Source organism: Sciurus vulgaris, assembly GCF_902686455.1.
Source record: "Sciurus vulgaris genome assembly, chromosome: 12".
NCBI lineage: Eukaryota > Metazoa > Chordata > Mammalia > Rodentia > Sciuridae > Sciurus > Sciurus vulgaris.
In genome coordinates, this window is record NC_136473.1 from 13,472,494 (window position 1) to 13,498,121 (window position 25,628).

The 25,628-nt window shown below is 42.4% G+C and overlaps 1 long non-coding RNA gene across 8 annotated transcripts in view; it reads left to right on the forward strand.

The window, feature by feature from the left end:
• Nucleotides 1-12,852, forward strand: part of LOC306642119 — a 63,563-nt gene extending 50,711 nt beyond the window's left edge. For 2 of the 8 annotated variants that reach the window (XR_013758386.1, XR_013758389.1), the window contains one exon: nt 2,245-3,220. This is a non-coding gene — a long non-coding RNA (uncharacterized lncRNA). Of the gene's footprint in view, nt 1-2,244; nt 9,452-10,730 lie in introns of those variants that run through there. The other 6 variants (XR_013758387.1, XR_013758388.1, XR_013758383.1 and 3 more) reach the window with 5 other exon arrangements.
• The last annotated feature ends 12,776 nt before the right edge of the window (nt 12,853-25,628 follow it).

Sequence of the window (25,628 nt, forward strand, 5' to 3'; positions counted from 1 at the left end):
GAGTAGAATTGCATCCAGTCACCGGCGAGGAAGGACCACATTGCTTTGAGATGATGTAGCCGTGTCTCTTAGAGTTGGCTCATTCTGCCCAAACCTCTCACCATTCCTGCCCACAGATGTGTCCCTTGAAACAAGAGACGTCTCTGGGTAGAATGACAGAGTAATATGGTTTTGGTTTTGCCCCCAGTGCCCCGGGGAGGATGCTGTGCCCCTCCATGAATCTCACGTGTGGTGGTGGGTGCTGGGGGCATTGCTTGCCACTCTTGATCTTTACCAACTGTCCTCCAGACCCGGGGCCTTCAACCTGCCTCTACCTCCTTTCCAACTGGATGGCTTGAGAACCTCCAATTTAAATAAAGAAAAAGGAAAGTGGGGGGCTGCCTTAATTTCTCCCCCCTTTCTAAGCTTTTGTGTTCTGTTTGAAAGTAAACTTAGGTTTTCTTCCCAAATGAATGACACAGAGAGAAAAGAAAGCCACTCTGGCTTGAGAGGCTGTGCATCTTGCAGCAGACTTCCTGCCTTTGCCAGGCAAGCAGGAGCCTGGCGTGTCCTCAGTTCACCCTTGCTCCGGCCAAGCTGTATGCAAATAAGTGGTTTCAGTGTCTGCCCATTTGAGACTCTCAAAAAAAAAAAAGAAAAAAAAAGAAAGGAAAAAAACCACTGTCGCCACCAACAAAAAACCCCAAGACCAATTAATTCCAGTAGATTGCAGCAGGGCTAGGGGCCTTGGTGGCAACACATCCTGTTTTGCTGTTTAAGCTGTTAACCCCCTCGCCAATAACTTCCCTAATGAACTGCTGTCAGTCGCAAAAGAAATTGGGAGTGACAAAGAATTCAAAGCACTCGCAGGACAATTTTTCTAACCTTTGGCCACATGGAATGCTATTTTTAAGGCTAATTTGCGTTGATGGAAAAACAGGAAAAACAATAAGACACCTTAAATTATGCTTGTGAGACCTATTTTCAGCCGGGTTTGAGGCCGACTAAGTTGGTTTCGATCTTGCAAGAAATGGAGAAACATGGGCATCCTCCTTGCCAGTTAGCAGCTGTGATCGGGTGGAACTGCTGCTGGCTCAGAGTCCCCAGCTCAAGAAGTACCTCCGTTCCAGGCTTCTGTCCCTCTAATATGCATGTGTGACTTGAAGAGTCACCTTGGGAGTAGCGCCTGTGGCTTTGTTACCTCTCAATTCTGTCTGTATTTGCCCTAGGACTGGATGAGAACTTTAAAATTCTGCCAGAAAGATTTGGTTTAGTTGTGGGCAAAAGAATATATTAAATAGATGGACTTCAATAGAGTCAGAATCAGGAAATAAACTTATTTATCTTCACTCTCCACTATCAAAGAAGACATCTTTTCTTTTGTGCATGTTCTAAAATACCATAATTCACATAACTTTTGATTCAAAAGGGCATTTTTAATTTGTACATGCATAAAATATATTAAGGGTGAGTGTAAGTTTTAATTTTTTATATTTGGAGTGCAAAAAATGTTGGTCTGCCACAGACCTGGGTTTGAAGGCAAGTGGGGCCGAATTCAGAAGGGTCACTCAGGAGGCCTCCCATTGTCCAGGAGAGAAAGCCTCAACAAGGCGGAGAGCCTTGCTGTGGAGAAGGATAAGGGCTTGTGAGACAGCTGAGAGTCAGAGGGTCTGAGTGGGTCACCCCTGGGATCTGGGTGGGAGGGCAGGGGCATGGTAGCAATAAGGTGTTGCTTTAGTGCCTCGTCTGCCCCAGAACTCTATCACGTGTGAGTGAGTGCAGTCCAGTGCTCTGAGGCCTCCTGTCATTGCCAGCAGGATGTCCCCCCTCTTCCTGTGACTCACTCCCAGGCTTCCCTGGGAGTTGTCTGGTGGTGGAAGGTGGTCTTAGCACAACCAAAGCTGCTGTAATCCTTCTTCTGTCTTCCACTGCTTTTGCCCTATTCTCTTAGCTCTTCTCCTAGCTCTTCTCCTGCCCCAGGTTAATGTCTGTGCTGCTGCCCCTTCTATGTTCGCCTACAAAGCCCTAAACCTTCTAGTGCCTTCTTTTCCAGTTGGGAAATTTCTTTCACGTCTCACAGCCAGCTTACCCAAAAGAAATTCCCAGAACTGACTTGGCTTCTATATGCAATCTCTTCTTCCAGGGATGGTGTCAAATTATGAACAATCAGCCTCATCCTTCAGGAAACCACCTTCTCTTCCATTTTTTGCATCAGTCTGCTCAGACAGCCAGGCTTCTCATAATTTTTTTTTTTTTTTCTCACAGGCTCATGCAAATTGAGGGATGTGACTGGGCATCTGTTTCAGAGTCTCCAAACCATCCACCAACATTGCAAAGCCCAGCATCATGCTGTCCTGTTGAGAAACCTGCTCCAGCCAGAGCACACGGAGGATATTTTCTTGATGGGTGTAGCTGGATTCCATGTTGCTAACAGTCTTGCTCCAATCTGACTGCAGGTTCTGATACATGCAGGGAATAATAAGGAGTAGGTTTGGGGGCAAAGATGATGATGAGCTCACGTGGGAAAAGCTGAGTGTGGGATGTTGTGTGGATATAGAGATGATAATGTCCAGTTATCCGTAAGGACACAGATCTGTTGTGTGGGAGAAAAATCAGAATCAAGGTGTTTCAGATTAGAGAATCTAGACATTGAAAACATAGGAGAGAGAGAAGAATGTACAAGAGACCAGGTAACCTTGGAGAAACAACAGAAATAGCTGTTTCAGAGTGGAGTCAGGAACTGTACAAGAGGAGTTAAGTTCATCTTGTCAAACCAGTAAGAAAGCTGTGAAAGACAACAGAGGCATAACAGAATGTCTCTGGGGCTCCTGTGGGTGAAGATGGGACAATCTGAGCAACTTAGGGAATAAAGACGTCAATGGATTGAAACACAGCAACATGTATAAATTCTATTAATTAGATGTATTATGTTTCTTTATTACATGTCTTTTACTTATTTTTAGGGTGCAACTGAGTTCCAAGACCTTTCATTTGGTGCCATAAATCACTAAAAATGGATGTGGGATTTGTAAAGTGTCTCCTGAATTCTAAATATCAACAGACAGCCCAGTTCTGCCTCCTTGGGGAGAAGAAAGGAAGATTTTGGCAAAATGTCTTGGAAATAACTGACTTCTCTTATTGCCTTCATTTTGATGAGTTAATATGTGTTTATGCACATATTGAATTACACTTAAATAAATGGAAATTTTAAAATGCCAAAGAAAGGGGAAAATGCTACATTACACATATTTTTAGGTTTTTTAAAATTCCTGCGAAACCAAGACCACTAGAAAGCTAGGAAGGGATACTTTAGGAAGATCCAAGGCTAAAAATTGATGGTTGATGCTGGTAGTCGTTATGGGACTTAAGCACTGTAATTGCACTGGGTCCTGTACATGAACTGGTCCCCAACAAGGGTGGTGATGTGAACTGAACGTTCACGGAGCCTGGGAGCTTGAACTGAGATTTCATTCTCTGCCATCCGTGGACCAGTTCTGGGACCTCTGATAAATAACACCTCTCTGTGTGACCAAATTACTGCCAACAGAAAGAAGGACAGGTGGAACTCCTCCATCTGAGGAGCTATTAGTGAAATTCAGCAAAGTTTCTCTTGGGGTTCTGCATAAGGACATGGACAAGTCAGAGGAATAAGGTGACTTGGTGGGAAGAGTTGGAACCTGGCAATAACCTGCATGACCTCGGAAAATCGCTATTTTCTGAGTTTAAATTGCACGAGCAAAACGGAGAGAGGAAAGAAAACCCTGCTTCACAGGGTGGTTATAAGCATGGAGAGCATATGGCCAACTCACCATCCATTCCAGAGGATGTCCTAAGTAGAGACCTACGGGTGCCATCTTGGAGGAGTTCAGAGTGAGAAATAAGATCCATAAATAAGCAAACACAGTGAAGTGTGATAAATCCTGAAGTCAGCCTAGAAGAGCTCTAAAAGCCAGTGAAACCTGAGCTGATCCTTTAAGAAACATGTGTCAGGAGCTAAAAGGGAAACAAAAATCCCAGGCGTGATATGCATATTACAAAACTATCCTGCAGAATCAATTTATTATTATGATAATTACTGATGTTGTCCTTGCCTTTGAGGGCTGACAGCACTGTGGAGATCGGTGGTGATGAACCTGGAAAATGCCACAAAGCAGGGACAGAACAGTAAGTCTAAGCTCATCACTGGAGGGCCAGGGCCTGTTAGGGGAATAACAAAGAAACGGGGGTTACATTTGTTAGGTGTCATGGAACACAGCATCTTGGCTGGCTCTTCCATGGAGTATTCTTCTAGGCAAGCCAGTTTCCCAGCCTGAACCTTATTTGCCATTGAGGCTCAGCCATGCAGCTGAAGTTGGGAAGGTAAGGAAGGATGTTGGCGAAATACTAATCCTAAAGAAAGAAAAATAAGAGAAAGGCTGAACTTTTTCTCTTCCTGGACACAGTGTAAAGCTAGAATGGAGGTAGAGTGAGCAGGTCACGGGTGTTTAATTCATTCCTATTTAATGCATTATTTACATTTATTTCCATCATCTAATTTTATGTTCCTTGCTTGTCCTGAGTTTTCTGTGTTCCTTTTGCTCTATATTTTTTGAGGGTGATATTTTTTTCTCACTCTACTTTCCCCCCACCTTTATTCATTAGAAAGTCATATATGTTTATGCTTTTAGTTCACAGTAGAAATTGTAATACACTGACTATATCAAAGTCTGGCAGAATCTTTGTCTTCTGGTGTACTGGACTATATTTCCTTTAATAATTTGGCTTGGAGTTTGTTGGACATACTGAATCCATGAATGTATGTTTTTCATCACAACAGAAAATTTGGAAACACTAACTCCTTAATTGCCTCTGTTCTACTTCCTTTCTTTCTCCTATTGACTCTGTTCCATTCTGTATTTTCTTTTGAAACCGTAATTAGATTAACGATTTTACCTCCTTTATCTGCTATGACATTTGTTCTTTTTTTCATATTTCATTCTCTTTGTCTGGAATATCTTCTGCATAATTTCTTCATGTAAAATTTCCAATTCATTAATTTTCTTTTCAGCTGTGTCCAATTTGATGTTAAACTTGTTTATTTGCTTTGATTTAAAATATTTTGGGTTTTGATTATAGAAGTCCCCCACAGATTTGTTGATTTAGTTTCCTGTTTTTTATTAATTTTTAATTCTTTTATTTATTTAACAATGAGTATTAAATGTGTCTTGCATGTTCTAAGTCTGAGAATTTCACATCTAGGCTGTTGTTCTGCTTCTTTCTTCTTTGTCCTACTGGCTCTCGAAGTTCCTTGTTTTGTCTGTGTGTGCACATGCACACACTTAAGTGTACTCATGTACACATGTATGTTGTATATGTGCATGTGATATTTTGGGCACAGTTCTCATGTTTCTTGGCACTTCATTCTGGGAACACTTTGAGACCTGTGTTAAGGGATGATTAACCTTTGCTTTTGCAAGGTGCCTGAAACTATCACCAACCCCTTGAGGTTTTTGAGACCAGTCTGACTGGTCTCAAAATTTTGAAATTTGGAGTGCGACCCACATGACAATTTGTGACAAAAAATTCTCAGAGGAGTACTTTTTGTCCTCCATTTAGTACTTAGATTCAAGACAAACAGCTGTCCTCAGAGTCTCCTAGATGTGAACTTCTTTCTTCTTCCCCTTACCCTGAATGTGATTAGGGCTATTTTCTAGTGAATACTTCACCCGGAGTTGAACCTGGGTCTTGTCTCCATGCTCTGCACCTTGACAACCCATGAAATTCCACACTCAAGTCCACTTGGTATGGGAAAGGCCAGCAAGGCCAGAGCAGAGTTGCCCCCATGAATTTCACTTACTAGTTGGTCCCAAGAATCCTTTGCTTCTTGCCATCCTACCACAGCTTTCAAGAGTTGTTTTAGCACCACTTTCGTTTGTCTTCAGTGGTCATTTGGTCAGGAAATCTAGTGAGCCACACAGCTGACCACTGCAACTTTATTACCACTTTTTTTTTTTTTCCTCCCTTTGGGTTCCAGGGATTGAACCCAGCAGTGCTTAACCACTGAGTCACATCTCCAGCCCTTTTTATTTTGAGATAGGGTCTTGCTAAGTTGCTTAGGACTTCTCTAAATTACTGAGGCTGGCTTTGAACTTGCAATCCTCCTGCCTCAGTCTCCTGAGCACCTGGGATTACAGGTGTGTGCCATCATGCTGGGTCTTTATTGTCTTTTTACAGCAGTGGTTTGGGGACAATTATAGCGCAAAAAATAAGTTGAGAGCTCTCAGAGGCCCAAACCCTGTAACTCTCCTAGCCCATGGTGGGAACAGGAAGAAGCTGAATACAATCATTGGACTTTAGCATTTCCTCATCCTTTGGCATGCTCTGTGTTGCCTTATTGATTCCCAGGTGGTAGAGAGCCCTATTATTTTATTAGGCAAAGTGCCTTCTGCAGCATCATTCCATTGTGATCCCAGATCTTTATGATTACATTAATGCAATTCAGTTTGCTGGTGCTGAACCAAAAACTAAACTTGTAAATAGAAGGGCAAAAATTTTGGCATCATGCAGAGCTGGATTCTAATTTCCGGTCTGACTTTCTAGCCGTATGACTTTTAGAGAATGATTTTACTTCACTGAGTCTTACATCCCTCTAGTCCTAAAATGGGGCTACTAATACCTGCTGATAGGGTTTATGTGGGGATTAAAGAAGATACTCCTGTAAATAAATTGATACATATTAACCTTTATATTGATCTTTAGCTTTTCTCCAGCAAGTTTAGGATATTTCTAATGGAGAGGTATTTCTAATGGAGGTTTTTAGGAAGGGCCATGAAATTGATGTCCCAGAGGAAGTCAAACTTCTTTGCTTTCAGGGTAAACAGATCAACATCCCACTCTAGGACCGAGTCTGGATGTGCATATGATGGGAACATTAGTATTTTTATCACTCTACACACGCCTGGATTTTCCCATAAAATGTGTTCTTCCGAGACACCTTCAGGAAGTTAACACCCAAGAGCAATAAGCCAGTTTCAATAAAATCCAGGTTGGAGCATGATTCAAACAGGCTTATCTCTCTTAATGGGCTCAGCCCATCATCTATCAGACCTTTAGAGACTGACTGTTCCAGACTACAGTGTGGGGGATAAACGAATGGCAGAACCATACACAAGACATAAAGACCACTTTATGTATGTATGAGGATGGCCAGAGAGAAGAATCAGACAAAGAGGAAATGGGGGAAGAGGTCACGCAGAATACTGGAAGCATGGCTAATAGTTTTATGAGGTCAAGGTGGTCAAATTTCAGCTCCTCTTCATTAATGGATCACTTTACCTCTTTCCTCCTTATGACCTTTTTTAAAAATATTTTTTAGTTGTCAATGAACCTTTATTTGTTTTAATGTGGTGCTGAGAATCAAACCCAGTGCCTCACACATTAGGCAAATGCTCTACTACTGAGCTACAACTCCCAGTCCCTCCTTATGACCGTTTTTACTTTTAATTTGTATTATAATTATTTGTGTATTAGCTTCTCTTATTTAATTTTAAGCACCTCTCAGGCAAGATCAACATAATTGTAGTGTTAACTCAAATTCAAGTGGGCATGCATGCTACTGATTACTAACACACCAGGAGATGTAGCCAACGGGTATACCTGTTTAGACTCATGGTTGGGTAATACCTGTTAAGTGCCCTGAGCCAACGAAAAGTGCTTAAAGTCCAACTTCTGTTGGAAATATCTCAAAGGATTCTTCTATGAGAAAGAAATTCAGGTGAACAGGTTTATCTTGGGCCACCTGACCAATGCAGTTCAATTGTTTTCAATTTAACAATTTTATTAAGTGCGGGGATTAAAGCAGAGAAGTATCCTGTTCAGCTCTATTGGATGGGAGTTTTGAGGACACTTTTTTCCCCCCACATTTCTATCGGTGCATCATAGTTGTACATATGTCACAAATGCATACATGCATACAATAAAACAATATAATTTGGCCAATATCACTCCCCACCGTCTCCCCCTCCCTCCCCACTTCCTATCCCTTGGTCCCTTTTCTCGTCTATCTCCCTTTGATTTTCATGAGATCCACTCTCACCTTTCCTTCCCTTTTTCCTAACTTCTCCACATATGAAAAGAAAATGTAAAACCCTTAATCTTCTGAGTTTGACTTACTTTGCTTAACATAATGGTCTCTAGTTCCATCCATTTTCCTGCAAATGACACAATTTCATTTTTCTTTATGGCTGAATACAACTCCACTGTGTGTACACACCACATTTTCTTTATCCATTCATCTGTTGATGGACACCTGGTTCCACAGTTTGGCTGTTGTGAATTGTGCTGTATAAACGTGGGTATACATGTATCACTGTAGTATGATGACTCTAATTCTTCAGGCTAACTACTGAAGTGTGGGTTTGCTGGGTCGTTGGTGGTCTTTTGAGGAACCTCTGTACTGATTTCCATAGTAGTTGTGCTGATTTATAATCACACCAATAGTGAAAAAGTTTTCCTTTTGGTCTATATCCTTTCCAACATTAATCATCATTTGTATTCTTTATGACATTCTGACAGGAGTGAGGTAGAATCTCAGTGTAGTTTTGATTTGCATTTCCATAATTGCTAATGATGCTAAACATTTTTAAAGTGTATTTGTTGGCCATTTGTATTTCTTTTTTTTTTGAGAAGTATTTGTTTAATTCACTGGCCTATTTATTAATTGGGTTGTTTGATTTTTTTGTTGTAATATTTTTGAGTTCTTTCAATATTCTAAATATTAATCCTTTGTCAGAGAGTAGATTTGTCTCCCATTCTGAAGGTGATCTCTTCACAATCCCAATTGTTTTCTTTGCAAAGTAGAAACTTTTTAAATTGATGTTTTAAATTGATGATTTATTAACTCTTGGCATTATTTCTTTAACTTTAGGGGTCCTATAAAGAAAGTCTTTACCTATGTCTATGTGCTGGAGTGTTGACCCTAAATTTTCTTCTAGGAATTGTATAATTTCTGGTCTAATTCTTAAGTCTTAACTCCATTTTGAGTTGGCTTTTGTGCAGGGTGAGAGATAAGGATCTAGTCTCATTCTTCCACATATTCGCCAGCACTGTTAAAAAGGCTATCTTTTCTCCAATGTATGTTTTTGGCACCTTGGTCAAGGATCAGATGATTGTATCTATGAGGGTTTGTGTCTGTGTCTTCCGTTCTGTTTTTATGCAATACCATGCAGTTTTTGTTACTATAGCTCTGTAGCATAATTTGAAGTCAAGTATTATGATGCCTTCAACATTGCTTTTTTTGGCTTAGAATTTCTTTGGCTCCTCTGGGTCTTATTCTTCAACATGAATTTCAGGACTGTTTTTTTTTCCAGTTCTCTGAAGAATATCATTGGTATTTTGGCGGGGATTGCATTGAATTAGTATATAATTTTTGATAGTATGCTCACTTTAACAATATTAATTCTGCCTATCCATGAATATGGTAGGTGTTTCCATCTTCTGAGATCTTCTTCAATTTCCTTCTTCGATGTTATATAGTTTTCATTACAGAAAACTTTCACCTCCTTGGTTAGATTTATTCCTAGTTTTTTTTTTTAAGGCTATTGTGAATTGCTTTGCTGATTCCTTTCTCAGCAGATTCACTGCTGGTGTACAGGAAATCTATTAATTTCTCTATGTTGATTTTGTAACCTGCTACTTTGCTGCATTTATTAGCTCTAGCAGTCTTTTGGTGGAGTTTTTGAATCTTCTAGGTATAGGAACATATTTGCCAACAGTGATAATTTGACTTCTCCCTTTCTTATTTTTGTCCCTTTTATTTTATTCACTTGCCTAATTTCTCTGACTAGAATTTTCTAGCACTATATTAAATAAGAGCAACCAGAGTGGACATCCTTGTTTTGTTCCAGATTTTAAAGAAAATGCTCTCATTTTTTTTTCCTTTTACTATGAGGTTGGCTTTGAGTTTTTCATATATAGCGTTTGTGATGTTGAGGTAGGTTCTTGAGGGCTCTTTTTGCTATATATTCTATTTTCTCAAAATAATCATGCCAGAGGAACAATGCCAGAGGCAGCTCTTTGACTCCTGTCTGGTCACGCAGCTGGTTCCGGGAAAGTCCTGGCCCTTGGCAACTCTTCTATTCACTGTTTCAGGTCACTCTGAACTGGAAGGGTATCTTTAATCCTTCTTCTCGCTTTCTGCTCAAAGTAACAATATCCACGGAATGTGTACCATTCAGTTAAAATTATGTTATTCATAGTAAGAAGATATTTGCCTGGGAGAAATCTACAGGCCAAATTCCTACCAGCTGAATCTTCATCATGCCTGAAAGGAACCAGAAATTTCCACACTCTCCTCAGAAACATCTCTTTTTCTTTGCGACTGTCAATTTTTGCAAAATATCTGTCATGTCTCTTTCCACATTTGTATTTCTGTGGCCACTATTTATTTCAGAATTTTGTCTCTTACCTGGTCTCTTGCAGAACACATCTGGTGCCAATCATCCCTCCCTCTAGTTTTCCTGAGGTACTTAGCCATGGGTTGGTTCAGATCAAATCCCAAGAAAACCTTCATTGGCTGCTGTAGAACCAAACCCAAATGTCTCACTGTGATTTTCCAGGCATTGAGCAATCTGGGACCAGGGTACCTTTCTGACTTTCCCTCCCGGGATAACCTAATGACCCTGTGTCCTTGTCACACTTGACATTGCACCATTCCTGCACATACCAGGTATGTTCATGCTCCTGTGACTGTTCAACCTGTTTCCTCCTCCCAGGTTATTATTTTCATCCTCCTTGCCTGGTGGGAACTCACTCATCCTTTAAGGTCCAGCCAGATGGAATGGAATCTGTACCAGCTCCCTTATCTCACATGACTGACATCAGTAATTGGCTGAATGATCAAAGGATTCAGTTAAAAGAAGGAAATAAAAAAATAAAAAACAACACACTAAAACATTCTCATTTAAAACACGTCAAGAACATCCATTTATTGACTCTTTGGTGGAAGGCTTTTTGAGTGTGGTTTCACTGATTAAAATTCTCCACTGACTTCCTTCCTAAAACCAAAGTCACAATGTTTGTTTTTGTTTTCTAGTTTGAGTTTCTTATTAAGGAGCAAGAATTTAAAGGTGCTTGAAAAGCAACCTGAATGCAGAGCTCTAGATTTGTATGTTTTCGTTCTCAATCTTTTACAATGTTCTCACTTAGTCCTAATTAACCAGCATTAAAAAATCAATTTTGCATAATCATGCTAATGTACTCAATGCCCGGAACCTTACACTTGACATGGTTAAGATGCCACCTTGTTCTCCTCTGTCTACTGTGACGTAAAAGAACATGCGGCCTAAACAACAGGTGTGTGTTTTTCTCCCAGTTCTGGGGGCTGGACTCACACATGGAGGTGCAGATAAATTCAGTTTTTGGTGAGACCTCTTTTCCTGGCGTGTAGATGGCACTTCCTCTCTGCCATCCCACGTGGCAGGGTGGAATGAGGAGAGAGCTCTCAGGCATCTCCTCTTAAGGACACTAAGCCTGTGGGCTCAGGGACCCAGCCTTCACAGAGGCTCCGACTCCAGTACAGCCATGCTGGGAATTGGGTCTGTAGTAACCGAACTTCGGGAGGACACGAACATTCAGTCTGTAACAGATGGCAAACTTTATGTTACCGGTCTCTCATCACAAGTTAAAAAACTGCCCAATTGTTTTCTGAAGTAAAAAAATTAATTCGCCTAATTGAATCTTTACAAAGCATTTGGCTTAGTTTTCATGGAGGTGCTTCTCTTCTGTGCTTGTATTTTGCTCACCTCATGTACAATGTCGTTAAACGTCCTGAAAAGTTTGAGAAGAGCTGTGGCTGATGGTGGTAGACCTACCACCCCAGTGTGGGTTTCTGCCATGAGATTCCTGACCGTCAACTGCCGACTGGCTATGGGCATGCGCAGGTCCACTTCAGGGAGGAAAGGGAGAGTGGCTGCCAGTCGGTGAGCCCGTGGAGTAGAGGCGGGCTCAGTTTCTTCTGCATGCAAACCTTGCCCTGAGTGGAGTGCAGATCCATACCCAGCTTTGCTGTCAGTGCTTCCCTGATGAGGGATTAGTTTGCACTGGGATCTAATGTGCCTGGGCCTGCCATTTTTAAGTCACTATGAAGATTTCGAGGAAAGTCTAATTTTAACTTTTAAAATTGCATTTGGCTTTTATGGTGATGATGCTACAAGACAATCTGTTAATATCACAGAGGCTTATGACAATGAACATTTATTTCACACTCAAGGGTCAGCAGGTCACCTCCAATTTGGCAGACCTGAACAAAGCCAGAGTGAGGGGGAGGGTGCTTGAAGGGTCCTTTTGTAGGTTATAGGGGGAGCCCAGCAAAGGTTACCCCTTCAGTGATCGGCAGAAACTTCTCCCTTGGAGTCTGTGCGATTTCACCCTGAACAACTTTGCATGTTTATCTGTGACTCTACCCCATCACCTCCCAGTGACACATTCATATCATGACAACATTATTGTCCTTGGAGAGGAGGAAAACCCTTCTCCTTTCTTAGGTTCAAAGGTAGGGGGTCCATGGATTGAATTGGTAAAAGACAACTAACAAAAGGAAAAAAGAGGTTTTAGTTAGGTGTGTATGCAGGAAGTCAGACATATAAAAATGTGGCTCAAGAAGCAGGTGGGTGATTGAGGCCTATACGCCATCCTAGGCTAAACAGAGAAAAAGGGGTCATGGGCCACTGGGTAAGAGAGGGAAGTTGTGAGAAGATGAGGGGGAATGTGTGCTGCAAATAAGGGTTGTCTTTCATGCAGGTAAGGATCTCCCAGGTGTGAGTTTTCCCAGAGAGTAGCACTTCCTTGAATGGAGATATAGCTACCACTGGAAATTTCCTTTTTTTTTTTTTTTGTTTTTTTAGAGGTCTCGGTGAGGCAGAACATTATGGCTTAGAGGTGTGGGGGAGGAAAGCAGCTCAAGATACGGAACCAGGAATCAGAGAGTTCCTCATCAGCAACAAAATACATACCCCCAAAGCATGCTTCTAGTGATCCACCTCCTCCAGCCACACCCTACCTGCCTATAGTTACAGCTCAGTTAATCCCCACCAATGAATTAACACACCGATTAAGTTAGGGTTCTCATAATCCAATCAGTTCACCTCCAAGCTTTCTTGCATTGTCTCACACATGAGCTTTTGGGGGTCACCTCATATCAAAACCATACCATAATCTGGTTTTAAGCAGTAAGGAGAGGGTAAAAACCTTTTTTCTTTTTTCTTTTTTTTTTTTTTTTTTTGCTTCTGCTGGATTCCAATTGCCTTTAGCTCAAAATAATCCATATGCCAAAGATTCATATTTTAAGGTGGTATTTCTGGTCCCTCTGACCCTATCAGTGCAGGTCTTCTACATAAGGTGCAAGGTGGTATACACATGCTTGATATAATTCCTTATTGATTGACTGAGTGCTATCTCTGCCAATGCTTCATATGCTTCTTATATGTACAGCACAGAGAGAGGGGTTGCCCACAAGTCTCTCTAGTGACACCACCAAGAAAGACCCTTCTTATTTAAAAAAGTTAAATAAAACAGAGAACGGATCCTTTACAACTTCATTACCTGCCTAAAACTAATACTTTCATTTTTATACATGTGGCTAAATACAAATACCTTGGAAAAGGTAACATGTGGATTTAACTTGACATCAAAGTAAAAATGATATGCTTTGGATTCTAGTTCTGATTAATAACCACAAATGTGAGAGTGAGGTGTTAGGACACTCTAAGATTTTAAAAAGTTACTTGTTAGAAATGGCACTTTGATCACTGAATTTGGACTACATGCAGGCAAGGTGCTGGGGACTTGTATGATGGGGCCCCTGTAAGAGAAGGAGAGGATAAAGAAGAGAATGGAAAATGGAGGAGCTGCAGATTCTCAGTTATCTTCATCGTTGGCCTCGCTATGCTAATAACCAGTGCTGTTGAGTGAAAGCCATCTTGTTCAAGAGATAGGGTATCCAAAGAATATGAATACCCTGAAGCACAGCCCTGTTCCTGGCACACTGACTTTTACAGAAGGTCCTAAAAAGTACCTGTTGCCCAGATTTTTTATATCTTGGGTTTATAGCAGCCCCTGTATCACAAGAGGTATACCTGATTTCTTTTTATTTTCTGCACTGTATAATGTATAACATTATCCTGGCAGAAAGAGACTTTAGAGATGTTGTTTAGCACCATGTTCTATAGTTGAGGAAGCTAGAACTGGGGTGAAGTGATTTGCCCAACTCCCAGTTGGTTAATGGCCATGCTACTCACCACCTGTACTGGTCACGCCTCCTGCTCTAAGAACTGCCTCATGAGCAGCCCTAGCTGTCCAGGTGGTCATTTTTGAAATGGATGACCCTAATTCCTTGTGATAATCAATTAAGCTAGGATGATTACCAGAACATACACAGCCAGTCTATTGGTTTGTCCAAAACCTTTGACCCATAAGCTTGGCCAATCAGATTCTCTCCCTTAGGATTGTGAATCAGAAATAGGAGCTGAAGTTGCTAAGGTCACAACATGGAAGGTTTGAGAGCAGCTATAGAGAATCCATGTCAGTTGGGGCTATGAGGGAGCGTAAACTATGAGCAAAGAGAGAGAGAGAGTGAAGTACATTCAGAGACAGCAAGGTCCTTGAAAGAGAGATCACGTGGTCTCCACAAGTGACAGAGGAATTAACCTCTACTCTGAATATTCCTGGGGCTGTTCCAGTTCCTGCTGAAGACTAACTACCTGCACTTCTGAAATTAAAGGTAATTTTGGCATCTATTTCTTGCTACCAGCAGATGCCATTGAAACATGACTGTCAGAATGAGCTGCCAGACCTCCTGGTTCCTAGCTTATACTCTTTCTGCTATACCGTTCTATATATCCGTGGTATGGATGGAATCTGGAATGTTCCCCAAAAGCTTATGTGTTGACAGCTTGGTCCTCAATGCAGCAGTGTTCAGAGGTGTGTGTGTGGGTGCTCTTGGGAAGTGATTGGATCATGAAGGCTCTCACCTCATCAATGGATTAATCCATTGATGGATACATAGCTGGACCGACTACTGAGGAATGGTAGAAATTGTAGGAGGTGGGACCTCGTTGAAGTAAGTAGTAGTTTTGGGGGACAGACCCTTGAGGATTTTATCTTGTCCCCAGACTTTCTCTCTCTTTCTGCTTCCCAGCTGTTATGAGGTAAGTAAGCAGCTTTGCTCAACCATGTCCTTCCACCATGATATTCTGCTTCACCTTAGACCCCAAGCAGTGGAGCCAGCTGACCATGAACTGAAACCTCTGAAACTGTGAGCCAAAATAAATCTTTCTGTTAAGTTGATTTACTCAGGTATTTTGTAGTAGCAAAGAAAAGCTGATTAACACAGTCTGGTTCAGTTTTTAAAACCTATTGAGGGCTAGGAAAATTTAATTAATTTGGTGTATCTTTAATTACCTGGACTGAACTTTGCATATACTTACAACTCCAAACAAATTGATTGACTTGAAGTTAATTACCAGTAAGTCCATATGAATAGTGTTTTTTTTTAAACTTATTTTTCTAGAAAATAAACTTTCTCCTTGCTAGAAGCACCAGTGCTTTATAATGTTTTCAAGTGATAATTGATGCTCTAAAGGACATCATTAGTTATATCTAGGTCCCTCTGGCCAATGGAACAGCACTCTTCACTCTTCTGCCTGTGCTCGTCCTTTCTCATCTGTGAATGATGCCAGTTTTGTCTTGCCATATGAACAAATTCATGGTTTTTCTTGATGTAACCTTTAACTCTTAGTCTACTTCATCTTGCAAATAGCTATAATATCTTCCAGAGGAAGTTCATGAATATTGCAATTTAATACTATAGCAGATGACTTTGGACAAATAGATTTTTTCAGGAGACACACGATTGGTTCACTTGTTAACTTACTGTCTCAGTTATCTATAGCTGTGTAACCATCCCCAAATTTGGTGGCTTAAAACAACTTGTTACCTATCACGTGTCATGATCCATGTGGGCTCACTGGGGCTGGAGCATCCAAGATGGTTCACTCACTCACATGTGGCTGTCAGCTAAGAGTTCAACTAGGGTAGTGGCCAGAATGACTTAGTTCTCCTCTCCCTGGCATCTCCAAGGGCTTCTCATAGTGGATTAACCGGGTTCCCTGGTGGAATGTTCTAAGAGGTAAAGACAGAAGCCTCAGATTGCTTAAAGCCCAGCCTTGGGGATTATACAGCACCAAATCTACCATGTTGACTGATCAAAACTGGTCCCAGGCCAGAGGATGGGAACTAGACTCCATAGTGGAGAATATGGCAAAAATGTGTGGCCACTTTTAACTAGCCACATTTCTTGATAACAGTTTCCTAATGGAAGGCATCTTTCTTCCAAAGCTCTTTAGAATAGTGCATCTTAAATGCCAATATGCAAAGGAATCAACTTGTGATCCTGTTAAAATGCAGGTCAGTAAGTCATATGTGAGGCATGAGATTCTGTCTTTATAACAGGATTCCAGAGAACACATCAGAATCACCTGGGAGATTTCTCCTTTCTCTACCCCACAGGTTTCTGGTCAGGTAGGGGTGTGTGTGGGGGGGGTCCCACAATTTGCATTTATGTAAGTTCCCAGGTGATGCTCACCTGTGGGTTCAAGGTTCATACTTTGAGAACTGCTGCTCTGGAAAAATGCTTTCACTAAATCCTGAAAACATCTGGAGAGACAAGGAAGCAGCTGGATGGTTTGGCTAAGTATTCCCCAAAGGATAACATGATAAAGGCTTGGTCACCAGTCCACGGTGCTGTCAGGAGGTGGTGGAACCTATACGAGGTAGGGTCTACTAGGAGAAAGGTAGATCCCTGGAGTTGTGCTCTTGAAGGGAATGTTGGGACTCCAGCTCCTTCCTCTTTCTGTTTCCCAGCTGTCACAAGGATAGAAGCTTGTTCTAACACACACTTCTCACCTTGATGTGCAGCCTAACTACAGATTCAAAAGCATCTTGCCACAGGTTCAAAAGCAACAGGGCCAACTGACCTTGGACTGCAACCTCCAAAACTGTGAACCAAAACAAACCTTTCCTCTTTTTAAACAGATTATCTCAGTTGTTTTGTTATAGTAACAGAATGCTAATAGACCTGTAGAAACTGAGGTTCTAAAATGGAGGAAACTTTGATTTACACTGATTTTATACTTACAACTAGAAATGATAAAATTAAAGTTGGCAATTTACATTGGAAAAATACAGCTGTCAGGTGGAAAATAAAATCAACTGAGCAAATATGAAGTGTATCCTCTGAACTAATTTAAAAGTGGTGTGCGTATACCTGACACTGAAATTAAATTCTAAACAATTGATCTTAAGATTTTCACTAATTTTATTTAAGTCCCTCTTGATTTTTTTAAGTTGATTCAGCAAATATTTATTGATCTCTTACTTGGTACAAATCATTGTACTGGGGATGTGGGCATAGAATGGAATCTAGGCCAGCATTCATTCTTTATTGATCTTTATACTTTGGTAGGGAGTCAAGTGAAGTACATGAACCCCAATCAGTGTATTGGGTATTTACCATTGCAAGGTATGCTAGGTAATGTAGGAATAAAGATGGGACTTTGTCATATGATTTCTGGGAAATCCAATGACTGGTAGGATCAGGGAATAGAAGTTACAAGCATTCTTTTTGAGAAAGGTAATTTTAGAAGGGATTTGGATAATATGTAAGAGTTCATTAGAAAAAGATGGAGGATGTTATAATTGGCAGAGAAAACCTGAGCAAGGGGGTAAGGTCTGGGTTAAGAGGGCTATGAAAGGTCTAGGAGAGCCAGCCACACATTGGGGGCCACTGGGAGAGAACTGTGAAAACTGCAGGGACTCAAATGCCAAGTTAAGTAGCTTTTCTTCCATGTAGAAGATTCCAGGAGAACTGTTAGAGAAGACTGAACAAGAGAAACCATGATTTGAGCAGTGCTTTAAAATTCTGGCAACTCTGTGTAGGATGGATTTTGAGAGCTACTGCGTGGTAGAGTAGTCAGGAGGTTACTGTAGGGGTCCAGGTATAGACACAATGAGGTCCTTAAAATTAAACCCTGCAGGGAGCCCAGTCTGATGAATGCAATGACTTCCGTGGAAGTGGAAACAGCCATTGGTGCCAGGGAAGTAAAAATATAGTGAGAATGCAAATAATGATTGCAAATGATTTTCAGGTTACAAGTCTGAACTACAGGAAGGCAGAAGTACCATTGTCCCTATTTTTCAAATGAGTCACCTGAAACTTAACAAGACCCAGTCAGTACCTGGCAGAGGCTGGGCCCAATCCCTTCATTCCACGGAGTAGGTGCCCTAGGGTGAGCACACGTGCCCTGTCCCATCAATGGTATCTGTAGAGCTAAGCTGAGTGTCAGCCCCTCTGCCTCACAGTTCAGTGGGGACCCTTTAGCCATCCTCAGAAGCCATCCACAAAACAGACGTGCATCCCTCCAATTTACTGTTCTTTCCACCATTTTGAATACAGTTCGACACAGAGAAGACCCAGTGATGAAGCAGCTGGAAGCATGGATCTAGTGTTCAGAATCCCAGCTGGTTGGTACTTTCCTCCCACTTCAGGACTCTTTTCTCTGGACCCTACTCCCTTCTCTCTTCCAGGTCTGGGTCTCTGCTCTGCTGACCATGGTTCACTGGGATTCTCCATTTAGCTTTGTTTCTGGAGCCTGAGCCACACCAGCTGGTGAGTCTGTGAGCCAGGAAGGGCCATGGCAGTACCACCTGGTGACTTCCAGGCAGGTGGAGGTGCAAATCCTCCCCAGAGACAAGGAGCCTACCGCCCGAAGGAGCAGGACTCCTTAAAACACAGATTCTTCTCTTGTAATCATTTTTAAATGTCTTTAAGAAATAGTCCTCATTTTTTAGAACAGTTTTAGGTTCACAGCAAAATTGAGAGAAAAGTAGAGTTCCTAAATGATGCCTAGCTGCCCCCTCACCATCCCCCAGCACAGTGGTACATTTATTATAGTAGATTAACTTAAAATTGAGCCGAAGTCCAAAATTCACCTTAGGGAACTGCTTGATGTTGGACATCCTATGGATTTGGACAGATGTATAATGATGTTCATCCATCACTGTAGTATTGTACAGAATAATTTCACTGTCCCCCAATCTCTGAGCTCTACCTGTTGTTCATCCTGCCATTCTCCAGCCCCTGGAAACAATTAATCATTGTACTGTGCTCAGTATTGTGCCTTTTCCAGAATGTACTATGTTTGTAGCTTCCTTGATTAAGTAATATGCATTTGTTTCCTCCATGTTTTTCATGGCTTGACAGCAATTTCTTTTTAGCACTGAATCATAGTCCATTGTTGGGATATTCCCCAGTTTATTTATCCGATCACCTACTGCAGAACATCTTGGTTACTTCCGTATTTTGCTAATTAGGAATATAGCTGCTATAACCATCCAGGAGCAGGTTTTTGTGTGGATGTAAGCTCTTCACTCATTTGGGTGAATACCAAGGAGCGTGAGTGCTGGATCATATGGTGAGAGTACGTTGAATCTTGTAAGAAATCACAACTTTCCGTCCAAGTGGCTATACCATTTTGCATTCCCACCAGCCATGAATGAGCTTCCCATTGCTCCACATCCTCACTGCATTTGGTGGTGTCAACGTCCTGGATTGTAGCCATCCTTGTAGGCGTGCGGTGGCCTTTGTGTTGATTTTTTAAGGCATAATTTTAAACCATAAAAGTACAGAGTGCAGGGCATGATGGCATGTGCTCATAATCCCAGCGACTCAGGATGTGAGGCAGGAGAATCGCAAGTTCATCGCCAGCCTCACAAATTTAGTGAGGCCCTAAGCAACGTAGCAAGACCTTTTCTCAAAGTAAAACATAAAAGCTCTGGGGATGTGACTCAGTGGTAAAGCATCCGTGGGTTAAAACCCCAGTACCAAACCAAACCAAACCAACCAACCAACCAACCAACCAAACAAACAAACAAAACCAGAATTCCCTCCACCTCCACCCACTCTTCATGTTATTGTAGAGAAGGAAGACCTAAGCAGAGATTTTCAAGGAGGAAGTTACCCCAGGAAATAGAGTATCTGCTTAGAACTGTGAACTGAAGGTAGATTCCCTTCTCTATTCTTACAATTTGCAGAAACATGGAAGTTGTAATTTTTCTGGACAACTTTGTTCAAAATCCCACTCTACATGCAAAATCTATCATGGGAGCTGCTATGATAGGAGACAGAAGAGAGGGATACTGCCAGTGCCCTCTGCCGCAGCGTTCGTGCCTGCTGGTCCTGCTGTGGCCACCACTGCCCTGCCTGAGTACAGCCTCCTGCTCTTCCGCACAGGCTACCTGTCCCAACCCCATCTATTCCTTAGACCACAATCAGCTTTTCCCGGCCACACATCCGCTTACATTGGTTTCCTCCTCTGTTCCTCTTTTGCTGTCTGGTAAAGCTGATTCAGCCTGAAATGGGCAAACAATATGCCATTTCTCATGTCAAACCTTACCCCGCTGCCTGGAAGTAAGTGCTCTGCCACCGCATTCAAGTCCTCCGTCCTTGCAGACCATGGTGTTGGCAAACCACCACGAGAAAAGAAAAGAAAAAAAAAAAAATAGATAAAACAAAAAAGCCAAACAAAATACAAACCAAATCAATAACAAAACCGAACCCTGATTGATAGTGTCTGACAGTTTCTATGGTATAAATACTCTTACGGTGGTTGATTTCAAGTTACCTAATGGGACATTTCTGAACTCAGAGTTGGGGGGAATAATGCTTAATGTCATTCTCGTGAGTTGGTCTGGGCCCGTTCTAGCACACCACTGGAATTTATAGACCTGGCCTCCTCCTAATTTGATGTAGATCCTGCACGCTCCTAGCAGAAGGCGACTCAGGTCTTACTCATCTTTGGTGACTGGTGCCTAGTCCTATGTTTGGCATACAGCAAGTGCTCAATGTATATTTGTTTCCCAGTGCCTATTACTTGAATGACTGGGTGGGCGCTGCATCTCTCCTTGGACCAGCTTGCTGGCTGACTCTTTGGAGGTGGATAATTGTGACTGTCATGTAACAATCATTATGCAGAGTGGGCACTCTAAGGAAAGCCCCGTGACCCAACTTGGTGCAGGATAAGTATACACACAGGGCTGTCTTTCTTCTTCTTTCTCCTGGGAGCAGGGGCGAGGGCCTGAGGTCTTCTGTATCAGGATGCTTCTGCTCCTCTGCTCATTTGCTTCTCAGGGTTTAAGATTGACAGTACTACATCAGAGATAATGGCAGGGGTGTCCCATTGGCACAGGGAAAGCTTACACAAGACAGTGTGGTGACTCCTCCCTGCAAAACTCAGGTGCCCTAAACGTATGAGGCCGGGTTGAGCCATGGCTCTTGGCATGGTTTATGCAGCTGAGAGTGCTGGTTTTTGACTTGGAGTGGTACCCACACAGCATGCCAGTGTCTGTGGGCATGAGAAGGAAGGAAACCAGACCCGAGTCCCACAGAACCTGGCACAGCTGCAACTCCTTTCACCCCCCCCCGACCTTTCCTTCGCCTCTTTCAGTTCCTGTTTGGCTTTGGCCCAATGTTTTGGGCCGTGACTAAGGTTTCATGCTCTCTGGCAGCTCAGTAGACTTCAAAACAAGAAGACGTTTCCCCCGGTGCTGATGGCTTTGCTGAAGCTCGGCGGGTATCTGACACCTGCTTATTTGCTTCCAGAGCATTTAGACTGGAGGGCTTACACAAAATTGGCCACTTAGGGCAAAGGCTGGTTTGGACATGCAGAGGGCGAAGATGGGCATTTGAAGAAGTGAGGTAGGAATGAGACTGACGTCTGGTTGTTGCAACTGGTCATCTTTGCAACATGAACTTGACAGTCATTGCCTCAGCTTCCTTTTCACCTGGAACTCCTTTCCCTCCATCTCTGTCAATACATTTCTCTCTCTTGCTTCAGTCTCCCCATATTTCAAGAATTTAGTTCTCTCGAGATGTTACCACTAATTTTTTCTGGATTTTATATTAGTCATCTACATGTTAGTACGAATTTAATGAACATGCTACCTCCATGGTGACACGGCACTTATAAAATATCCAGCAGAGGAACTTTTTCAGGTGCAATAGGATGAAATTCAGCCACTTTTAGGTTCTCTCACATCCTGCTCCTACATAAACACAGGCATAAGAAGGAGATAATTTGAGATGACTGTGCAAAACTCCTTTTTCTTTTAACATACAATAAGACCATAGTATTCTCCCACTCTTGTTGTCCATAGCTCAAAGACACTAGCATCTCCTCTCTTGAAAATTTGAGAGTCTGAGGATAGGGAAGTTGAAACATCAACTTAGAAGTCTCTGCAAGTGGCACCAAGTTTCTAAAAATGTCCCGTGTTATATAATCCAGGCGAAGGCATGGAAAAGTACCAGCTGGAGGTTTTCCTGCCTCTGACTCACTCGGGCAAGAGTCCTCGAATTAAGGCGCATCTCAGAAAAGCCTGGCGGAACCCATTCATTCTTGAGTGCTTCACATTCATTGTGGGAGAGTCAAATGTAACCCTGGGACAGAGACTGCCTGGGCACAGTTGTGAAAGTTTGCAGGGTTTGTTCTTATGCCCCTCAGGGCCAGCTTCCAGAGCCTCCTAGTCATTTTCAGATGTCCAGTGCTGGTCCCACTGTCTCTACGGCACCACACCCCTGCCGAGAAGGGCCTCGGACAGCCCAGACTGGCTTCCTCTCCTCAACACATGACTTCTCTGTCTTGTGGCCTCAGACCCTGCTCTGAGTTTCAGCGTTGTCATTAATCAAACACTTAGATGGATCCTAGCCATTTTGTCAGTTAACCAAATAGGGCCCCTTTTACAAAATAACATAGTGTCTTAACTTAAAATAGTGCCTGGCTATTTATATGGTGACAAAATTGGGTATCCTATTAGGAATGATGATCCTGGCCTTAGAAGGAGTTGTTTTGAACCATTGGAATCTTTCTGATACAAGGTCCCTTTTGATTTAAGATAGCTGACTTCTCTATGAAGAGATTCATGGAGGAGCTCATCAGATATATATGCAAGTGCTTCCCCTCTTGTTAAGGCCCTCTAACTGCTCCAGGAGTTGAGAGAAAAATCTATTTGACATTTCTGAACTCACATCTTTGAAGGAGCTAGTTTCACATTGCTTCTCTGTTCCAGGAGGAGCTAAGGGAAGGTTGAGCCTGAGAACTCTCAGGGCTGGGTCAGGGCTGGTGGAGGCCTTAAGGTCCTTGGGTTTATGAGGAGGGGGTGCATGGGATGTTCAATGATGCTGTGCAGGAATGTCCTGCTTCACATCACGAGACGCAGGGAATGGAGTTCCAATGTGAATTTGGAATCTAAGTAAGATCCAACTTTTCCCAGCAAGACAAATTGGAAAATTGCCTCTCATCCCCAGTGCTGATGTTCTGCTGTGAGGACAGAAACCAGGGCTCTCAGATGGGAATGGGGAATGGGGAGCAGAGCTGTGGTTATTGGCTCCCTGGGGACTTTGCTTTTGCATGTGGGGAGTGAGCTAGCACTTATAGATGGCTTTGTCTGTACTAGATGCAGCAGGTGCAGACTGAGACAGTCTTTCCATTCAAGGAGCTTCCACTTTGTCGGAGAGCTGGCAAGATCTCTGAAATGCAAGCTTGTCTAAGACCAGAAAGCTGAGAAAGACAGCCAAGAATAAAGAAAGAGGAGGTAGAAATCTTGCCCACAGTTTTCTTAGAGAACATAGGTATCCGAACTCTAAGCAATGGTGTGAGGCATCTTCTTCGCCCTGGGAGTCAACCCCAGGGCATCTGAGATGCTCAGATCGTCCTTGGTGGCTCTTGGGTTTCAGAACACCTGCTTCACTCTCAGGGAACTGCTAATATTTCTGATGGAGCTAAATATTTAATGAACGATGCCTGGGAAGCCCTGGCCTCCCTGCCTAAGCCTGGTTGTGCTCTGGTCTTTTACCATCGCAGACAGATCAGATCAGAATTCCTAGGGAGCAGGTGTCTGTATTTTAAAGTTCCTTAGAGATTCCAGTGCAAATGGGGTTTGATGAAGAAATGCAGCAAAACCTTTCTTTGTAGACTGAAGAACAACGGGTCAGGAGTCTGGCAGGATCAACCCTCTACATCCTTAGAGATATCATTAAGCTGCTCACTGGGTTTGCCCCCTCTCCATTCCCGGTCCCCTTTGCCACATTGATGCGTGAGTGCCGATGTCTTTGTTTCATGAACTCCCTGCCTACCTCTCAAGTTGTAGAACAAGGAGACAGAATCCCCCTAGAGCTTTCCATTGGGAAGTCTGATGGAATGCTCTCCACACCTGAATTATGGCTTTTACCCTGGCAGGGTCATAGGTAGTGACTCATTTTCCACTGGGCCATGCACACTAATTTTATGACATCATTCATCTACATAAAAATAGTGTATAAAATGAATATTTACAGAGTCTATTGACGGATGGGTTACCTGAGTCAGTACACACTTATTTTAGGAGGTGCATTGTCTGTAGGGTTACATGAGACTCTATGACTCATTTCTGCTGCTGCCTTTGGCAAAGATGCCAATACTATGTCTAGGGAAATCCCCGTGGTACTATACACTCAAATTTCAGAGCTGGGAGGGGGTCACATGGTCTGCTCCCTCATTTTAGGTTTGTAGTATTTACCTCGGGTAGAGAGGATGTGGTGAGACCCCCAACTCAGTTCTTCTGCTTTCCAGGCCAGCGACATTTCCAGTGTGATAAGGATCACTCTGCATTTCAATTGTTAACCATCACACCCTAATCCACTCTGTACACACTGTGTTTTGGTACTTGGCCAATCCTCACGTGATTTCTGGCCCCAAAGATACCCCTAATCCCTGCCCTTTATCTAGTGCTCCTCCCTTCACTTGCACGGATAATTGCAAGCTCGTGAGCAAAGGATTTTGGAAAAATTCCCCATCCTAGAATCCTGGAGTGCCACCTATTATAAATACAGTATAAGGAAGCACCTGAAATATGAACACAGCTAAGGATCACCGTAAAGGCTCTTAGTAGAACAAACGTGCTATAGTTAAGAAAAGTAAAGTGTGCCTGTCACTTTCCATAGAGTGACGCACATATGTACACACACACACACACACCTGTGTGCATCATGAGAACTGCAGATTTTCTAATGAGACCCCAAAGCTTGCTGTGACTCCTGTTAGTTTATAATATCAATTTTACATCTGACACCTTCTACAGTGACTGCCCAGTGTTTTTTAGATTCGAAGAGTTACTGTGAACAGTGAGAAAGTCATTCCTACTTACCTGTTAGGAAATCTTAAGCTCTATCCAAGTTTAGAGTCCCTTCCTTCAAGTTTGGATGAGTCATTCATAGCTAATTCCGTATTTGGTATTTACTAAAATTGGCCCAACCTTACATCCAGGTAAACAACACTGCAGTGACCAAACCACCAGGTTTTCCAAAGAGTTAGGGTTAGGTAGGGTTAGGTCAATGGGCTTACACTTCTCAGGCAAGTTCCCTGACCCCACCCACAACTCCCACGTGGAGCAGGTGGATCAGCTTCCCTTCCCCGTCTCCATGCACTGCACATCAGGTGCCACCATGAGCCTGCCAGTCCATCCAGCCTGGTGTTTGTTCTTTCTTGTCTTTTTTGATCTTTGATTCTCTCTTTTCGGCTGTTATG